Source organism: Elephas maximus, chromosome 20 (genome assembly GCF_024166365.1).
Source record: "Elephas maximus indicus isolate mEleMax1 chromosome 20, mEleMax1 primary haplotype, whole genome shotgun sequence".
In the NCBI taxonomy this organism is placed as follows: domain Eukaryota; kingdom Metazoa; phylum Chordata; class Mammalia; order Proboscidea; family Elephantidae; genus Elephas; species Elephas maximus.
The window spans coordinates 64,342,792-64,363,357 of NC_064838.1; the positions used below are offsets into that span (position 1 = coordinate 64,342,792).

General features: G+C 40.5%; 1 protein-coding gene across 4 annotated transcripts in view; it reads right to left on the reverse strand.

Annotated features, from left to right (window-relative positions):
- The window catches only part of FHIT (fragile histidine triad diadenosine triphosphatase), a 1,766,300-nt gene that overhangs the window by 5,714 nt on the left and 1,740,020 nt on the right, over positions 1–20,566 (reverse strand). The gene's annotated exons all lie outside the window — the stretch shown is intronic.

A 20,566-nucleotide genomic window follows, 5' to 3' on the forward strand; every position in this document is an offset into this window, starting at 1 on the left:
TTGCAGTGACCAAGGCCGAGCATCGTTAGAACCCTCTTGAAAAGGATCAATCCAACACGAAGAACAGCAACCACTCAAAGAAGAGGGTCCCAAAGCTTGTAGCTGTGAGTGATTTACCAGGGCCGGGCAGGGCTTATTTTTTACCTCCTGCATCCACAGAGGACCCTGGCAAATGAGACTGCATGTGCTTTGAGGCTTGAGGGTGGGGCCGAGGAGGCAGAATAGAGCCCCTCTGGAAAGCTTAGGCTACTACCCGGGCATTTTCTTGTTGCCTGCTTGAAGCCAGTGAGGCCTCCGTCCGCCATGTTCGCGCTCCTTTACATCTAATTCCTGGTGTCTGGGCCGAGCACAGACTCTCCGTAAGACTTCTGCCTTCTGATGGAGCTCATGAAGAGGAGGCTTCATTTGTCTCTAAATCTTCAGCTGATATTACTTTTCCTCACTACTCAGTTGAAATGAAAAAGGATTACTTCATATTTACTTGTGTCTTTCATGAGAGAAACTAATTTTGAGAATGAAAGTCCATACAATGTGAAACATTTTGCCTTCCTTCAAGCCCTCCAAAGGGGTGAAGGAAAAGCTAAAAGGCATACATGGTTTGTCATTTACTTTCTCTGACAGCTTCTTTGTCTTACCGTGCTTTTCAGGGTGACCTTCCTCTGGCATATTCCTGGGCTCTAAGTTGTATTCTCCTGCTATAATAGAATTTTCAAGTCAAGCATGGGGCAGGCCACCTTTTATAATTAATGGCTTTGCGAGTTTGCTGAGTGGGTTATTTAATTAACGGCACTTACATCTGGAGTGTGTACAACTCTGTAGTCGAATAAAAGACATATTTGCCAAGGGATTACGGGCAAATACTCAAGGATCGTCACATTGAGAATTTGGAGGGGTTTGACACATTTAACAGCCTAAAGGGGTTATTATATATATTTTATTCTTCTACACCATTTCAAAGTTACTGAGGCTGGTGTCACTCTGTTCTTTTTGTCTTATGTGTGAGCTCAGAATAGAATGCAAAGAATCCTTAGGCTAATGGTGAAAAGTTGATTACATGGAGCAGGGCCTTTCACCAAAAACAAAGGACCAAACATTCCATGCAATATTTTGAGTATGAAATCGATGGTCAGATAAGTTATGGTCTAATTCATTTACTCACAAATAGGCTGACCTACATTGCCTCAAGTTCTACTTGGCACCAAAAAGTCAAGAGTTGAAAACTATCAAGGAAGCACTTGGAAAACTAATGGGAAGAGGAGTGTGCTTTTCCCAAGACTCCAGTCCTTAGGGTGAAATGCAGATTGCAACAAGATAAAGATGAGCATATACAAACACCCACCCAGCATCCCATAGAGGGGCACCATCAGTCCATATGGGGGAATCTCCACGACCTGTCTGTCTCTACTGTGTGTTCACACAGAGACTGCAAATAGAGTCCAGTTTCTGTTTTTTGTATTTTTATTTTGCTTTAGGCAAAGGTTTAGAGAGCAAATGAATTTCCCGTTCAAAAGTTTATACACAAATTGTTCTGTGACACTGGTTACAATTCCAGCAATTTGTCAGCACTCTCCCCATTACCACCCTGAGTTTCCCATTTCCATTCATCTGCAACCAGTTTTCTTGCCCATTCCTGTCTTCTCATTGCTGGTTTTGGGCAGATGTTGCCCTTTTGGTCTTATATAGATGACTGTTCTAAGGAGCACCTTCCTCACGGGTGTCGTTTATTTTATAGGCCTGTCTATTATTTGAAGGAGCCCTGGTGGCACAGTGGTTAAGTGCTTGGCAGCTACCTGAAAGGTCAGGGGTTTGAACCCACTAGATGCTCCACAAGAAAAAAATGTAGCAGTATGCATCTGTAAAGATTACAGCCTTGGAAATCCTATGGGGCAATTCTGCTCTGTCTTTGGGTCACTAGGAGTCAGAATCAACTCATAGGTCAGAGTAGTATGTAGTGGTAGCCAGGCACCGTCTAGTTCTTCTGGTCTCAGACTAGTGGAGGCTGTGTTCCTGTGGTCCATCAGTGCTTTGGACTCATTGTTTCCTTCAGTCTTCACTCTCCCTTGCTCCAGACAGAGACCAATAGCTGAATCTTAGACGGCCACTCACAAGCTTTTAAGACCCCAGACGCTACTTACCAAAGTAGGATGTAGAACATTGTATTTATGCCAATTGACCTAGATGTCCCCCAAGACTATGGTGCTTAGCCTTCAGGCCCAGTAATTCAGTCTTGCAAGGTGTTTGGTTATGCCTAGGATGTTTCCACGACTGTACCCTCTGTGTGAGTCAAAATCGACTCAACGGTGACGGGTGACAGGACCCTCTGTGTGTTCTTTCATATATATGAATATAGATGTAACACACACAAATGCGTATGTAAAAACATCCACAGCGAAACCTATATATGCACGTGGGTGTACTCCCGTATACCTTCTCCCACCTATTCAGCATACTTATCTACCTATGTATCTGCTCATAAATTATCATTTGTTATTACTGTTGTTGCAGATTGTATATGTTACAGCATTTATTGTCTTTGCCTTTTATTCCTGTGTGCTTCTCAGTGTCTTCCCTTGCCTTGGTCATGCTGTGCTGATTTTCCCCCATGTTGTGTACTACTTTTCCCTTCACCAAAGTTAAACCATGACTACTTTCTCCTCCCTCCCTCTCCCATCCTTGGTAAGCATCAAGAAATGTTTTTTTCTGGGTGTAAACCTTTACTTAACTTTTTATAATAATGGTCTCATGCAATATTTGTCCTCTTGTGATTGATTGATTTCACTCAGCATAATGTCCTCCAGATTCATCCATGTTGTGAGATGTTTCACGGATTCATCATTATTCTTTATTGTCGCATAGTATTCCGTTGTATGTATGTACCACAGTTTGTTTATCCATTCATCCGTTGATGAGCACTTAGGTTGTTTCCATCTTTTTGCTCTTGTGAATAACGTGGCAGTGAATATGGGTGTGCTATGTCTACTCGTGTCACAGCTCTTATTTCTCTAGATACATACCTAGGAGTGGGATTGCTGGATCATAATGTATTTCTACTTCAGGTTTTTTCAGAAAGCACCATACCATTTTCCATAGTGGTTGTACCATTTTACATTCCCATCAGCAGTGTATACAAATTCCAATCTCTGTACAACCTTGCCAGCATTTGTTTTCTGGTTTTTTTCTTTTTTTTGATATACATGTCTCTAATAGCTAATAATCGCAAGCATCTACTCATGTGTTTGTTAGCCACCTTAATGTCTTCTTTGGTGAAGTATCTGTTCATGTCCTTTGCCCATTTTTTAATTGTGGCTGTTTGTCTTTTTGTTTTTGAGGTGTTGAAGTTTTCTATAAATATTTTAGAGATTAGGCCCTTCTTGGATATGTTGTAACCAAAACACTTTCCTCAGTCTGTAGATTCTCTTTTTACTCTTTCCGTGATGTTTTTGATGAGCATAAGTGTTTAACTTTTAGAAGATTCCAACTATCTAGTATATCTTCTGCTGTTTGAGCATTTTCAGTTATGTTTGGTATTCTATTTATGCCACATAATAGGGCCCCTGATGTTTTATTTTTCTTTGATGTTGTTCCTATTTTTTCTTCCATGATATTTATAGTTTTAGATTTTACATTTAGGTCTTTGATCCATTTATAGTTAGTTTTTGTGTATGGTGTGAAGTTTGTATCTTGTTTAATATTCCTGCAAATGGATATCCAGTTTTGCCAGCACCATTTGTTAAAGAGACTTTCTCTTCCTCATTTAATGGACTTTTGACCCTTTGTTGAAGACCAGCTGTCCACAGGAGGATAGATTTACTCCTGGGTTCTCAATTCTGTTCCATTGGTCTATACGTCTGTTGTGGTACCAGTACTAGGCTGTTTTTACTACTGTAGCTGTATAACAGGTTCTTAGATCGGTGAGTGTGAGGTCTCCTACTTTGTTGTTCTTCTTCTTTAATAATGCTTTATTTTTCTGGGGTCTCTTTCCTTTCCATATCACATTGGTGATTAGTTTTTCCATCTTATTAAAGAATGTTGTTGGAATTTGGATTGGCGTTGCATTATATTTGGGTAGTGGTGACATTTTTACAATGTTAGGTCTTCGTATCCCTAAGCATGGTATGTTTTTCCATTTATGTAGGTCTCTTTTGTTTTCTTGCAGTAGTATTTTCTAGTTTTCCTTGCTTAAGTCTTTTACGTCTCTAGTTAGATTTATCCCTAAGTATTTTATCTTTTGGGGGGTCATTGTAAATGGTATTGTTTTCCTGATTTCCTTTTCAGAGTCCTCTGTTAGCATAGAGGAATCCTTCTGATTTTTGTATGTTAATCTTGTACCCTCCCACTTTGCTGAATTCCTCTCAAGGCTGTGCTCAGTAGCCTCTTTTTCCTAAGTAGGAATGGAAAACACTCCGTATAGAACATCTCTTGGCTAGTCTCTATGATAAGTGGTTTAGAGTCTTAGATATGGAAACCTGACTTAGTGTTCACTTTAACCCTATGCAGTAGGTATCATAACCCCAGCTGAGAGAGATCACATAGTTTGAACATGCAGAATTGGAACCAAGTCTGTCTTATTCCAGAGACCAAGTTCTTTTCACAACTGCATTACCCAAAATGATGGTCACTGCCCACATATGGTTATTAAGTATTTGAAATGTATCTAGTCTGAAGTCAGATGTGCTGAAAATGTTAAATATCTGCTGGCTTTTGAAGACTTAATCCAAGAATACAAAATATCTGATTAATAATGTTTGTTAGTTACACATCAAAATGATAATACTTTGGACATATTGGTGTGATGGTTAAGGTTGTGTGTCTACTTGGCTGCACCACGATTCTCAGTGGTTTGGCAGTTATGTAATGATATAGTCATCTTCCATGATGTGATCTGATGTGATCAGTCAATCATTTGTAAGAGAAGTCTCCTTGAGGGTGTGGCCTGCATCTAATATATATATATGAATGTTCTGGTAAAACTTGCTTGCTTGTACTGGATCTTGTATCTGGCTCATCATCACTTGGCCTCCAGCTCTTGGGACTTGAGCCAGCGGCCTGCCTTATTGCCTACCAATATTGGGATTTGACAGCCTCCACAGCCTCTGAGCCAGCAACCTGCCATCTGACCAGCTAACCCTGGGATCGTCAGCCTCTGCAGCTACATGAGTCAGGAGAAGCCTCCAGCCTGATGCCTGACCCACGGGACTTGGGACTTGCCAGCCTCTACAACCATGTGAGCCATTTCCTTGAGCTAAATCTCTCTCTCTCCATATATATATATATATACACACACATACACACACACTAGTTTTGCTTCTCTAGAAAATCCAGCCTAAGACAATTGGGTTAAATGCAATACATTATTAAAATTAATTTCACTGTTTTCCCTAATGTGGCTACTAGAAACTTTAAAATTACATGTGTGGCTTGCAATCTTTCTATTGGACAATGTTGCTGTATGATAAATAGCTGGGGGCCCTAGCCCTAGAGTAAGGAAGGAGTGAGGCCAGCCCTGAAGAGGGAGCTGTAGGGGCATTTAAGAGTGGATGTATGTATATGCTGGAACACAGGTGGTGAAGAGCTTCGCTGCTAACCAAAAGGTCAGCATTTTGAATCTACCAGCCGCTCCTTGGAACACCACAGGACAGTTCTCCTCTGCCCTGTAGGGTTGCTATGAGTGGAATAGACTCAAGGGCAGTGGGTTTGGCTTGATTTTGGTATCTGTATGCATATGAGGAGGAGGATCAAGGTGGGCATTCCTGGCAGGCACCTGGTCTGCCCTGGGCAGCAGCTGTAGGGGCATTTAAGAGTGGATGTATATATATACAGTTTATCTAGTTCTCTTCTGGTGTTTGTGCATTGTTAGTAATGTTTTGTATACTGTTTATGCTATGTATTAGGGCTCCTAGTGTTGTCCCTATTTTTTCTTTCATGATCTTTATTGTTTTAGATTTTATATTTAGGTCTTTGATCCATTTTGAGTTAGTTTTTGTACATGGTATGAGATACGGATCTTGCTTCATATCCAGTTATGCCAGCACCATTTGTTAAAGAGACTGTCTTTTCCTCATTTAACAGACTTTGGGTCTTTGTCAAATACCAGCTGCTCATAGGTGATGAATTTACGTCTAGATTCTCAATTCTGTTCCATTGGTCTATGTATCTGTTGTTGTACCAGTTCCAGGTTGTTTTGACTACCGTGGTGGTATAATAGTTTCTAAAATCAGGCAGTGTGAGGCCTCCCACTTTGTTCTTCTTCTTCAGTAATGCTTTACTTATCCTGGGCCTCTTCCCTTTTTACATGAAGTTGGTGATTTGTTTCTCTATCTTGTTAAAAAAAAAGTCATTGGAATTTGAATTGGGATTGCATTGTATCTGTAGATCACTTTGGATAGAAAAGACATTTTCACAATGTTGAATCTTCCTATCCCTGAGCAAGGTATGTTTTCCCGCTTATGTACATCTCTTTTGGTTTCTTGTAGTAGCGTCTTGTAGTTTTCTTTGTATAGGTCTTTCACGTCTCTGGTTAGATTTATTCCTAAGTATTTTGTCTTCTCGGGGGCTATTGTAAATGGTATTGATTTGGTGATTTCCTCTTCGAAGTTCTCTTTGTTGATGTAGAGGAATCCAACAGATTTTTGTATGTTTGTCTTGTATCCTGATATTTTGCTGAAATCTTCTATTACTTCTAGGAGTTTTCTTGTGGATTCTTTGCAGTTTTCTGTGTATAAGATCATGTCATCTGCAAATGGGGATACTTTTACTTCTTCCTTGCCAATTTGGGTGCCCTTTTATTTCTTTTTTTTACCTTATTGCTCTAGCTAGGACCTCCAGCACAATGTTGAATAAGAGTGGTGATAAAGGGCATCCTTGTCTGGTTCTTGTTCTCATGGGGAATGTTTTCAGACTCTCCTTTTAGGATGATGTTGGCTTTGTATAAATACCAAGGTTGTAAATCTTCCTGGACACAAACTGCCACATCTTTCTCCCATGGAGCAGCTGGTGGGTCCAAACTGCCCACTTTTCAGTTAGCAGCCAAGCACTTTAACCACTGCACCACCAAAAAAACCATTGCCATTGAGTCGATTCCAACTCATAGTGACCCTATAGGACAGAGTATAACTGCCTGTAGAGTTTCCAGGAGCAACTGGTGGATTCGAATTGCCGACCTGGTTAGCAACTGAGTTCTTAACCATTGTACCACCAGGGCTCCCTAAATGAAGGTTAGGGGGTATATTTAAACAAGGCTACTACTCCAGGTTGAGGAAGACCTTTCTGAGTAAGTGATACTTGAATTAAACCCTGAATGGAAGAAGGGATGGAATGCATTTCAGGCAGCGGGGGCAAGAAGTGCAAAGGCCCTGAGGTGGGAGCACGTTTGATTAATCCAGTGACAGCTAGGAAATAGGTGGGAGCAGAGTGACTATGGGGAGTCATGGAAGATGAGGCTGGGTTTTACTGCATGTCCCTCACTGTGGCCTACAAGGCCTCATGTGATCCCTGCAAAGTATGGAGAAAGGACATGCTCTGGCTTCCTTTTTAAAGGCTCATAATCTTAACACATTCCTGTTTTAATGTGTTGGTTCTTTTGTCTGACCTTGGGTGAGTTCGATGGTGTGATTTTGTGATTTCAGAGTCACAGCCAACACTCGACGTACAATATGCTATACAAAGGAGTTAAAGTTCTAACTGCCGTATCATGAAATCTTACCCAGAAAAAGAGGCATTTTTAGGTTTTACCAAAAATGCTTTTCTTTTAAACTTTTGCACTACTTTTTGTCCTTGTAGCATCTCATTCTTCTAAAGGGATTAAGAAGTGAAAACAAACCACACACAAGATCTTCCACCTTAAAAGAAAAACTGCCCCAATAGATAACAGATCTTTGAGAAGACAGTAATAAAGCAAAACCTTGACAGGGTGTCAAAGATGAATGCTGATTTCTTACATTAGGCAAATTCCTTTTTCCAAAGTGATAGCTCCGGAATCTGCAGAGGACACCAGAGAGGCTGGGTAAGAAAGAGGGCAGGGTCCTAATAGCAGCCCAGAGCTCAGCGGTGCCAAGACCAGCCTTCCACCTGGTACAAAGCCTCCTTTGCCTATAGCTATGACTCTGGCTTATCATTTCTAATTAAAAAATCATTCAAGCAATATCATAGGCTTTCATGGATTCAGAGCAATACCACACCATCAGTCTGCAGCTCAGAATGCCAACAGTTCTGTTTTTGTGGGCCTCCCTGGAAGAAGATATGAATCTTTAGCAGAGGAAATTGGTAAGAACATCTAATTACATTCAAAGCCATTTTGCCTGTCTTAAAGGAATGAAAATGATCTGCTAGTTTTTATAGACCTTCTTGACCTAAAGATACCTGCTGGCAGACAGAGAATCCTCAACTGGGCTCTTTTAATGCTTTAATTATTATGTGATCTGTCATTTTACGCACTGACTCATACACTTTGAAAAATCTCTTAAATACGCCTTAAAATTGATTGGCTGATCCTAGACTGTGGGGTGGCTCTTAGAGGGCAGGTAATTGTGTGCGTGGGCATGGCGAGGGGGGCTAGACACAATTTACACAAAGTCAACTACTTGATGGCGGCTAAGGTAAAGAAATCGGTGTGGTCACAGGTATGGTTGACTTTGTACGGCAACTTGCACAGCACTCAGTGACACACTGGCTTCTTGCGTCCATTTTATTGCTTCAGATTTGCCATCTGCTCCTAGGGGCAGGGGTGTACTTCCCCTCCTGTGGCTCACACAGTGTTTGGCTCAAAGTGGGATTTCAACAAATAGTTGGTGATTGAGTTCCACAATCTCAAGTTCAAAAAGTTTCTCAAGAGGGCCAGCAGTCTATTCCCCTGTTGTAGCCAGGACTCTTTTGATGGCAAGTAAGAGAACCTCATTTCAGATTCACCTCCAGAGAAAAGGGCTTTCTGAACTTCTAACTGTGAAGGATGGGGGTGAATACAGAAATTCAGAATGATGCCATCTCCCCTCTCTCAGTCTCTTGTTTCCCATCACTCTGGGGTCTTCTCTAAATGATGAGTAGGATGACTGCCAGGACCCTCGCTGAGGGGATTCCTCTTGGTCCTTACACTAAACTGTAGGGCAGAATTCTGATACCCAGAGTTCATGCCTTCAGATGGGATTGGCAGTTCCAAATTCAAATGTATACACACCCCATCCTACTGACCGCCTCAATCTCTCTTCAATCTTCTGTGTGTTATAAAATCCAAGAACTAACTGCAGATTCTTGGTGAAAACCTCTTATCTCTGGAGGAAACCCCAACTGAAAGGTCTCGAATGGAGCCCTGGGGATGCTCATGAACCTCAAGAATGCAACATCAGATATGCTACAGTCCAAGGTTGTTTAGCGGTGATCCATTCCTGTTCATCTAATGCAGTTTTGGCTTTCAAGCAAATATTTACTATCTGTTGGTGCCTAGGGAAATTGTGGCCTGCACTGTCTCTCTAGCAGTGTGGCTAGTGGGGAATTCAAACTCTATAAAATACTAAGCTCAGGGATTGCCAAATGCTGGCTCTTTTTTCTTGAAGGTAGTGAAGAAACGGTAACCTTTATCTTGCACCCCAGCTTCAACGTACAACGCTTGCCTTCAGTTACCTAGAGCTTAAGCAGGGAAGGGTGTTTCTAAATAGAGTCCCCCCCCCCCAATTTCAGTGCAAAGATAAGTGCTGGCTCCAGAGTCAGACTGCCTGGGTTTGAATCACGTATGACCTGAGAGTCCTGGGCAAACCACGTATCTGCTTTAAGCCTCAGTTTTCCCATCTGAAAACTGGGACAATATTAGAGGGCTTGTGGGGTTTAATAGAGATAAAGTGTATAAGATGCATCACATAATTTGCCCATATTAAGCTCTCTATCTATCATGAAGAATTACTAATAACGAAGCATTCCCTCTGTGATGATCTATCTGGTTGCCAGTGTGGCTTCTTAAAACCAGGGATGATGGTCAGGAGGGGGAGAATCAGTTCCCGGATGTATCAGCAGTGTGTCTGTAAAGAGTATATGAAGCAATTACTTTATTTTGCTTAAGCTTATTATGGAATGATTGAATACTGGGTCAGCAATTAGACTATACATTAAATTTAATCTCTTCTTTTTCTTCCCTTTTCTTTCTTCCTTAATTTAAAAACTTTCATATCTCTGATTTATTTTTAGTCCTTTTCATGGTGAAATATAACACATCCAGAAAAGTGCAGAAAAACATGTATATGCCTTAAAGAATTAATATATAGCAAACATACGTTACCACCACCCATGGCAATAAGAATAAAACGTTGCCTGCCCCCTCAGCCCACATTCATCTTCCCAAACACAAACCTCCTTACCTCCCCGACAAAGGTAACTACAGGCCTGGCTTTCATGCTGACTGCTTCCTGGCTTCTCCTTATAATTTTCCCATCTAAATGTATGTATCCCTAAACACTGTCATTTTGTTTACCAGTTTTTGAACTGTATGTGAATGCAGTCACATGGTATGTTTTCCTTTGTGTGTTTGTCATTCCACATCCTTGTAAACACTTGATAGTGTCAGTCCTTGTAAAATTCTGGCTCTTGTGGATGGGTACCAGTGTTTCATTATGTCTTACATTTGAATTGCCCTGATGGCTAAAGTTTGTTGGCCATTTTGATATCCATTTTTTGTGAAGTGTCCTTCAAATCCTTTGGGTAATTTCTTTTGGGCTGTTGGCTTTTTCTTATTGATTTGGAAAGTTTTTTTTTTTTTTTTAAATGTATTCTGGACACAGGTCTTTTGTTGGTATATATGTTGCAAAATATCTTCTCCCACTATGTGGCTTGCCTTTTTTCTCTCTTGATAGAGTCTTTTGAGAAACAGAATTTCTTTGTATTGTATATTGTAGTCTAATTTATCAATTTTTTTTTTAATGGTAGTGCTTTTGTGTCTTGTTTAAAAAAGCCTTTCCCTATAGCAAGATCATGAAGATAGTCTCCTATATTATTTCCTAAAAGCGTTATTGTTTTACACTTCACATTTTGAATTATAATCCACTTGGACTTGATTTTTGCATATGGTGTGAGGTAGGGTCTAGTGTCATTAGTTTTCTATGTGGTGATCCAGTTTTCCCAGAACCATTTATTGAAAAAAAAAGAATTCCTTTCCCACAGCTCTGTAGTGACATTTTTATTATAAATCAAATATCTCTGTATGCCTGGATCTGTTTCTGGGTTTTCTGGTTTGTTCCATCTGTCTATTTACCCTTGTACCAATACCACAGTCTTAACTTCTGTAGCTTTGTAATTAGTCTGTATACCCAGGAGAGTGAGCCCTTCTGTGCTTCTCTGTTGTTCTTCTAAGGGTCCCTTGGATACATTTCCATAAGCATTTTAGAATTCACTTGTCAATTTTCTTTCTCTCTGTCACACATACATTGACTCCATAGAGAATTTTTTTTGGATTACCATTGAATCCATAGATCACTTTGAAAAGAATTAAATCTTTATAAAATCGAGTCATTCATCTCTCCATTTATTTAATTCTTTTTTAATGCCTCTTAATAACATTTTATAGTTCCTTGCCTAGAAGATTACATATATTAAATTATCCCTAGGGACTTGATTTTGAATACTATTATAATACTAACTTTTAAATTCCATTTTCTAACTGTGTGGCTGGTATAGAGAAATTAAAAACTTTTATATGTTGACCTTATACTCAGAGACCTTATACCCAGAGACCTTGCTAAGTTTACCGATTAATTCTAATCGTTTATCAGTAGATTCTTTCGGATTTTCTGCGTGTATCATCATATTGTGTGCAAATAATGAGTTTTATTTCTTTCTAACTCTTCCACCTTTTAAATATTGTTCTTGCCTTACTGTACTATTTAAGACCTCAAAATAGAAGTGCTAATAGTGAATATTCTCATTTCATTTCTGATCTCAGAGGAACAGTGTTCAATATTTCACCCTTAAGTGTAAGTTACTTCTTGTTCTAGTTTTCTTAGTTTTGTTTTTACCAAAATGAATGCTGATCCTATCATTTTCTCTTTCATTAATCAGGCAAAAGACATTATTTGGTAATCTAATGTGGAACCAACCTTTTATTGGTCATAATGTATTATCCTTTTCATTCATTGTACACACAAATGCAAAATTAACACACAAAAACCAAACCCACTGCTGTAGAGTTGATTCCAACTCATAGTGACCCTATAGGACACAGTAGAATTGCCCCATTGGGTTTCTAAGGAGCAGCTGGTGGATTCAAACTGCCAACCTTTTAGCAGCCAAGCACTTAACCACTGGGAAACCGGTTGCATACATAAATACATGTACACACACATATATCTACATATATACATGTACACACACATATATGTATATATATATACATATATGTGTGTGTACATGTATATATGTAGATATAAATATTTATAGCTATGTGTGTATATATATATTTACAAATATTCTATTCTCTGGCAGAATTTGTATAAGACTGGCCTTATTATTTCTTAAATGGGTGATAGAATTCACCAGCAAAGATATCTGGGCCTGACATTTTCTTATGGGGAGAGTTTTATTTCATATTAAATTTATTTGATAATTATCAAATTACTCGCAGTTTTTTTCCCATCTTGTGTCAGTTTGGGTAAATTGTATTAGTCTACAAACTTGTCTATTTAATCTAATTTTCTTAAATTTATGGGCCTAAAGTTATTCATTACATCCTTTACCTTTTTGTTTCTAACATTGGTTTTCTGTGCCTTCTCTCTTTTCAGAGAACCAATATTTGGCTTTGTTGATCCTCTCTATTTTGTATTTTTTTACTTTCTGATTATCTTTATTAACTTCTTTCTTTTAATCTTGTCCTCTTTCTAACTTCTTTGAAATATGTTTAGCATATTAATTTTCAGCTGTTGTTTTTCTTTCAATAAATGCATTTAAATCATATTTGAAAGTAAACTACCCTCTGAGCACACCCTTAGTTGCATCCCACAAGTTTTTGTTTTCTTCATTCAATTCAAAAGAGTTTCTAATTACCACTTGATTTCTTCTTAGGATTCCTTTAGTATGGGCCTTCTGGTGATGAATCCTTTCAGTTTTTGTCTAAAAACGTGTGATTTCACCTTTATCATTGAAAAGTATGTTAAATGGCGTGGGAATCTAGGTTGGCAGTTATTTTCTTTTAGCTCTTTAGGGATGTCATTCCATGGTCTTCTGTTTCCACTCTTTTTTGTTGAGAAGTCAATTTTTGGTCTAATTATTTGTCCCTTGAAAGTATGCCCTTTTTTTTACTCTTAAATATGACAGGTTTCTTTAATTTTCTACAGTTTTGCCATGATGTACCTAGGTATAGATTCTTTTCCACACCCCTAACCTTGGGTTTGGTGTACACTTGAATTTGTGAATTAGTGACTTTTCCCAATTTTTTAAGAAATTCTCAGTATTATCTCTTTTAAATATTACTTCCACCAAAACAAAGGTAAATATTTTTCTGATGTTCTCCACTTTCAGCCAAGATCCATCTGACATCAGCAATGATATCCCTTGTTCCACGTCTTCTTCAGAATCCGGCTTGAATTTCTGGCAGTTCCCTGCCAATAGACTGCTGTAACTGTTTTTGAATTATCTTCAGCAAAATTTTACTTGCATGTGATATTCATGAGAATGTTCAATACTTTCTGCATTCTGTTGGATCACCTTTCTTTGGAATGGGCACAAATATGGATGTCTTTCAGTCAATTGGCCAGGTAGCTGTCTTCTAAATTTCATGTCATAAATGAGTGAGCACTTCCAGCATTGCATCCATTTGTTGAAACTTCTCAACTGATATTCCATCAATTCCTGGAGCCTTGTTTTTCGCCAATGCTTTCCATGTAGCTTGTATTTCTTCCTTCACTACCATAGGTTCTTGATCATATGCTACCTCCTTAAATGGTAGAACGCTGACCAATTCTTTTTGGCACAGTGACTCTGTGTATTCCTTCTTTTTTTTTTTTTTTAAAAAAAAAACAATTGTTTTGTTTAATGATGTACCAGTTGCCTTCAATGATGCCTGCCAATAGTCAGTGGCCGATAAATTTTTGTGATATATATAAATGAATTGAATATAAGGTATAAACAAATATTAATAAAACAACACTCAGCTTGATAAACAAAACATCATTAAAACTTTGAAGCCCTTTTTGTACTTCTCACAGGTCATCTTTCCCCTTCCACTCAACCAGAATATTGCACTTATCATTTCCTTGAACACCTTTTTTTTTTTTTAATTGTACTTTAGATGAAGCGTTACAGAGCAAATTGGTTTCTCATTAAACAATTAATATACATATTGTTTTGTGACATTGGTTGCCAACCCCATGACATGTCAACACTCTCCCCTTTTTGAACTTAGGTTCCCTCTTATCAGCTATCCTGTCCCCTCTGTCTTCTCATCCTTGCCCTGGGCTGGTGTGCCCATTCAGTTTTATTTTATAGGCCTGTCTAATCTTTGTCTGAAGGGTGAGCCTCAGGAGTGACTTCAGTACTGAGATAAAAGCCAGGATGCTCCTTAGAAGCAAGGATGGCAAGACTTTGTCTCACATATTTTTGACATGTTATCAGATGGGACCATTCTCTAGAGAAGGACATCATGCTTGGTAAAGTAGAGGGTCACTGAAAAAGAGGAAGACCCTCAATGAGATGGATTGACAACAGTGGCTGCAACAATGGGCTCAAACATAGCAATGATGGTGTGGACGGTACAGGACGGGGTAGTATTTTGTTGTGTTGTACATAGGTTCACTACAACAACAACAACAACATAATCTTATATAATCTAACAGATTATATATATATATATACAGAATATATATATTCTGTACATATATTCTGTGTAGTTTTTTCTAGTAGAGCATAATGGGAGGTTTGATTTGAATTATTAGGTCTGTAAGTAATAGAAACAAAAGTGATTCTTTCTTTTTTGGTGGTCTGAAAATATCCTGCCCTACAGGTTTTATTCTTTAATTATTTTTTAAACTAACTTATTATGACCTGAGCATCTGTATAATTTATCATCTTCAAAATATAATATAAAACCGCAGGGAAAATAATGAATCTACATGTTGGTATAGCTGTTCTCCATCCACTACTCTGTGTTCTCCTTATAGTAACCTTAGGACATAAGTAAAACATTTTCCTTCATCATAATTTAGAGATAAGGGAATCGAGGCAAAAACAGGTTAAGTAACTTGACTAAGATCAGAAAGCAAGCTTAATGGTAAAAACCAACCTGGCAGGCAATCCAGATCGTTTCTATGAGACTGAAGAATGTCTTTTCGCACTTTCATTTGATGGTGAATATGCCTGGTCCTTAGGACAAGTGATGGAAATGTAGATCTCTCTCTCTCTTTTTGATGGGATAGAATTTTTACAAAATTATCTTTTATAATGTTTGCCTTTCTAGTTGTTTTTTCATAAATGCATATTCTAGGATGCTCTGTGTAAAGCTCAAGACAAACAGTTTCTTCAGGGGAGGTATTGCCTTTCACCTGACTCATTCTCTTAGTTCTAGATTGTTTACATGAGGCTTCAGTGAGCCTTGCTAAATGGCGATACTAAACCAAAACAGTCAGGTAAAGTGCACGGGGCCCTGGGAAGGGAGAGGATGAGGTGGTAGAAGCCAGTGAAGGCTTATTCTCAAGACAGCTACCCTTACTTCTCTCTGTGTCTGTCTTTGTATGGCTCCTGCCCTCTCCAAACAGCATGTTCGGCTTCACTTACCCTTGATGGAGAAAAGAGGGTACCTGGAGTAAGAAGAGTGGGTACAGTAGATAGATTTAGGTTTAAGTCTGTTTCTACTAGTTTTATTGGCACAAGTGGTGCCATTTCAATCCTTTCCTCCACAAATTAAAGGACTTTAATTTCCTTTATAAAAAAGATGCTCATGGTATCCATCACCCACCACTGATGATAAATCTGGGCTTATAGAACATCCTCAAGTGTCTCGTGGATCATCAGAGAAGGATTAGAACCAGAAGGAACACAATCTAGGGCTGTTTTTGTTAGTGTATCCTGCATTGCTTATCCAGGTAGAACACCTACATGATCATTTGACTGATGCCCCAGCCTGTCAAAGTAACAGAGCACGTATTATGTAAGAGGTGGCTGAGGAATAGATGAGGCATAGGATTGAGCGAACTGCATAAATATAAGCTGTTATTAAATGATGGGGTCAAAGCTTATTAATGTGAATGTTCATAGCCTTTGTTTATATTAACCTCCCACGCCCCCTAGAAGAGCATTTTTCCCACTCTCCTGTCTGACAGAGACAAAGGCAAAATAAAACAGTGGAAGGAGGAGAGAACCACCGAGTAGGGAGAAGCAGACAGAGATGAGGAGGATGAGGATGATAGGCTTTGTTTCATCATCATTTTGCAAGATGAAAGTAACGCCTGAAACACTTAAAAGGTACTTTTAGCTATTTGGATTGTAGTTTTCTGAAAAGGACTCCACAGATGGACCATGTAGTTACAAGATTTCTGAGGATTAAAATTAATTACCAGTTGAACTAAGGGTCCACTGCAGATTCTTTAGCCAGCAGCTGCCTACAGAAATACTTTGCCTGAAGCTGTGATGTGGCACATGATAGAGTCAGATCTTTGTAAAACATTGAAAAAAGTAACCAAACTAAAAACCCATTTTTGAACCATGGGGTGGACTGTCTCACGGAACGTTTTTAAAGTATAGCTGGATAGTCATCCTTTTGGGTTGTGGTAAAATAAATCATTTCATAGGACATTAGAGTTAATGGTTCTACAGTGTCTATGGTCTAGTGGTTAAGAGCTACGGCTGCTAACTAAAAGGTCAGCAGTTTGAATCCACCAGGCGTGCCTTAGAAACCCTATGGGGCAGTTCTACTCTGTCCTTTAGGGTCACTATGAGTTGGAATTGACTTGATGGCAACAGGTTTGGTTGGTTTTTTAGTCTCTATGATTTTATTTTTATCATTCTCAATTTGACCCATAGGGATTTAGTTTAAATTTATCTAATTGAAGTAATAGAGTTTTTAATTTCTTGCTACTAAAATAAGGTTCCAGAAATGGAATCTAGGCAGAAGGAGGGGAGACGCAGCACAAGCCAATGGAGAAATGAGCTGGAGAAGGAAAAAGCACACTGCAGTCTCTTTCCTTGGTGCTTTTAGGGCTATGAGTTATTTTTCTGGTGAAGAGCTTTTGAACATACTAAAAGAATTTTAGCCTTAAGTGTAGGAATTTTTTCTTGTATCTCAATGCTAAAGAAAGTATCAGTTTGGAGATAACACTTTCGGGGGTATTGATGATCCGTCACATGGGAATTACCCAGTGGAATTCGGGTTGAATTGGTCAAGGAGGTGAAGGTAAAAACCACTCCTCCTCAAAGAAACACGTGAAATGAATGTAATCTTGCTCCCTGGGCTTTGTCAGCAAAGGCTGCCTGCAGAGAGTAGACCTTCTCTGAGAAGGTGGTGATTTCTTCCAAGCTGGTGGGGTAAACCTCAAAAGGTGCAATTTAGTGACCAGAACATGTGCTAAGTAAGCAAATCTGTCCTTTCTTGTCCGCCTCAACTGTCCATGATTATAAGTGTGGTCCAGTGGTTGAAATTATGGTGATTTTTCAAAAATGCCAGTGTCAGAATTTTGCCCTGATAGTACATCTGTAACCACTAATAATGCTGTTTTGGGCTGACTCAGTTGCTTTGAAATTGCACGACTCTATGATGGGTAGGTGAGAGGCAACCAATTATGTATAAACTAACTGCACACGCAGAGGAGAGCTTGATGAATTACAAACGAGCTCTGCTGACACAACAGGGTGTGGAACTCTACCCTGCCTCCACTGTCCTAGTTAGAAGCAGTGCTTGCATCTTCTACAAACAGCATCCCCCCTCAGTTCCAACAGGGGGTGGGAGTGGGGACAAGAAGTGCCAAAATCTTTCCCCACTGTGCATGTCACCTTAAAAGTAGTAGGAAATGGAATCTCCTGCTTAACGGGAGTGTGTAGAGACAGCCAACCCAATCATTAAGTACCCGGATAAAGGGCTGTCACGCTCCAGGCAGGCTGTGAGGTTCGGTAAGAAATGCAGGTCCACCGTCATCTAACGCGATTTAGAACACAGACTGAGACAGCCACTGCAACACCTCCACCCCCGAGCTGGGAGCCCAGGGCGCAAGGTTTGCAGAGCGCAGATGCTGGATTGCTGAGCTCCTGGAGCCAAAGGATTGCAGCTCCACGCAGCAGCCCCGTGCTGCAGCCCTGGGACTACTGGCCTTCCTGGGTATGGAAAGGCAATGGCTGCTTTCACTGTTGCTAAGGAAACTGGGATTCAAGGTCACTGTCTGAAAGGTAGAGGGTGCAGAGGGTGCCTAAAACACCCAAACTTTCTCATGGTAATTAAGCCGATGTTGGGGTCCCCATGGCTGTAGAGTCTGAGGAGACCGTTTCCCGTCTTGGAATAATTAGCCTTGTGGTCCTGATGACACTCTTTTAGCATGCTGCGGATGAATCTAGATTTATGCATAAAGAAGGTAGAGAACAGGGATTTCTACTCCTTGAGGACTTGCCCAGTGTGTCCACACCAAGCATGTAGCTGAGAGCAGCGCTTTGCCTATCGCAGTGCTTTTTCCTACACTGGGCATCGCTGGGTACAGGTTTTCACACTCTCGTCCCCCGTCTGTTGGTTTTCAAGGTAGACTATCCCTGGGTAGACTCTCTGGGTGGTAGACTTTCCCTGGGTAGACTCTCTGGGTGGTAGATTTCCCTGGGTAGACACTCTGGGTGGTAGACTATCCCTGGGTGGACTCTCTGGGTGGTAGACTATCCCTGGGTGGACTCTCTGGGTGGTAGACTATCCCTGGGTGGACTCTCTGGGTGGTAGACTATCCCTGGGTGGACTCTCTGGGTGGTGTAAATGGTTAACATGCTTGGCTGTTAACCAAGAGCCTGGAGGTCCCAGTCTACCCAGAGGCGCCGTGAGCTGGAATCAGCTCCAAGGCAACTTGTTTTAATGGCAAACCAAGTGTGACACCCAAGCCTCAGGAGCTGGTCTCCAGAATAAGGAGCCACTTCAAACAGATCGGGTCAGTCCAGAGACTCGGTGCGCTCGTGGGCGGTGGGGGACATGGTGCCGGCTTCCCCCCAGTGTCCTCCAACTTGACACTAGTCCCAGTAGAGCAGACTGATTTTCCCCCAGGCACCTTACTTTCTCCACGTGCCTGGTGGGAAAGGGAGGCAAGTACCAGTTTATGGTTAAGACAATCTTGGAGTCAGGTTGCTCTGGTTTTGAATTCTAGCCTCCATCACTATTTCTCCAAAGGTTGGAAGCATTATGCCTGTTGAAGATAATTTTGGGTGATCTACATTGAATCACCTGTTAGGTTATTCTCTTTTAATCCTTATGAATAAGTCAAGTGGAGCGTTTCAGTTTGGTGCTGGAATTAAATGCCTCTACAACAATGGCCAGACTCCCTTTTTAACAAAGAGGGAATGAACCTCAGTCCCTGAGAGCTACAGGCAAGCAGCTATGCGCAGCTAGAATTTAGCGGCATTGTTTTCCCTTTATACTTATTTTTATGCTTAACTTCTAATTACATCAAGTGATACTGGTTTTTCACTGAGGCTAGGATATGAAGTTTTAGACAAATGTACTGAAATTTAAGATGTGAATCAACTTTTTAAGTAAACGATACCCTAGGTGGTACACAAAGATGATAAAAATCATGATAAATGGAAATGAATGATATGTGGAAAACACTATATCTGCCCCAAAGAGCCCTGGTGGCGCAATGGTTAAGCTCTCGGCTGCTAACAAAAAGGTTGGTGGTTCGAACCCACCCAGTGCCTCTGTGGGAGAAAGACCTGGTGATCTGCTTCTCCAAAAGGTTACAGCTAAGAAAGCCCTGTGGGGCAGTTCTACTTTGTCAATGGGGCCGCTCTGAGTCGGAATCCACAGCACCTAACATAGTATCTGCCCGAGGCATACTACTCAGATGGCAGAGAAGAGAGGGGAGGGCAGCTTAGGTGGGAACCCCCATGGTCTGGAACAGCTTGCCGGTAGAGGAAAACCAGTTTGTGAACACTGGGCACATTTTGGTTCCTGCTGCCTGGCCCTAATGTGGCCTGGGAGGCAGGTGCTGGAGAGGATGATATGAACAAGGCCGGCAAAGAAGTGCATGAGGTAGGAGGAGGCCCGCCCTCACAGTGGAACTGAGGCCAGCAGATCAGGTGAAGAGGCTAAAGAGACTATTTACAGGGTCCATGGGATCTGGGGCAGAAGGAACTGTTGGCTGGAGGTGGCAGTAAAAATACTGGAATCGGTCACTGCCTTGGTTTCAAATCTGAGCTCCACCACTTACTAGCCATTTAACTCAGGATAACACTTAGCGCGACCAAGCCCCAGGTCTCTCATCACCTGCAACGATAGAATCTAGGTCTTGTAAATCCTCCATCAGTGTTGGCTTCTGAATAGGAAGCCGATGGCTGCCTTCGTGCACGCGGAGACCTGCGCAGTCTCACGGGGTGAGCACCATGTTTAAAATCCTTTAAACATGCTCTCCCTGAGACTGACTTGCTG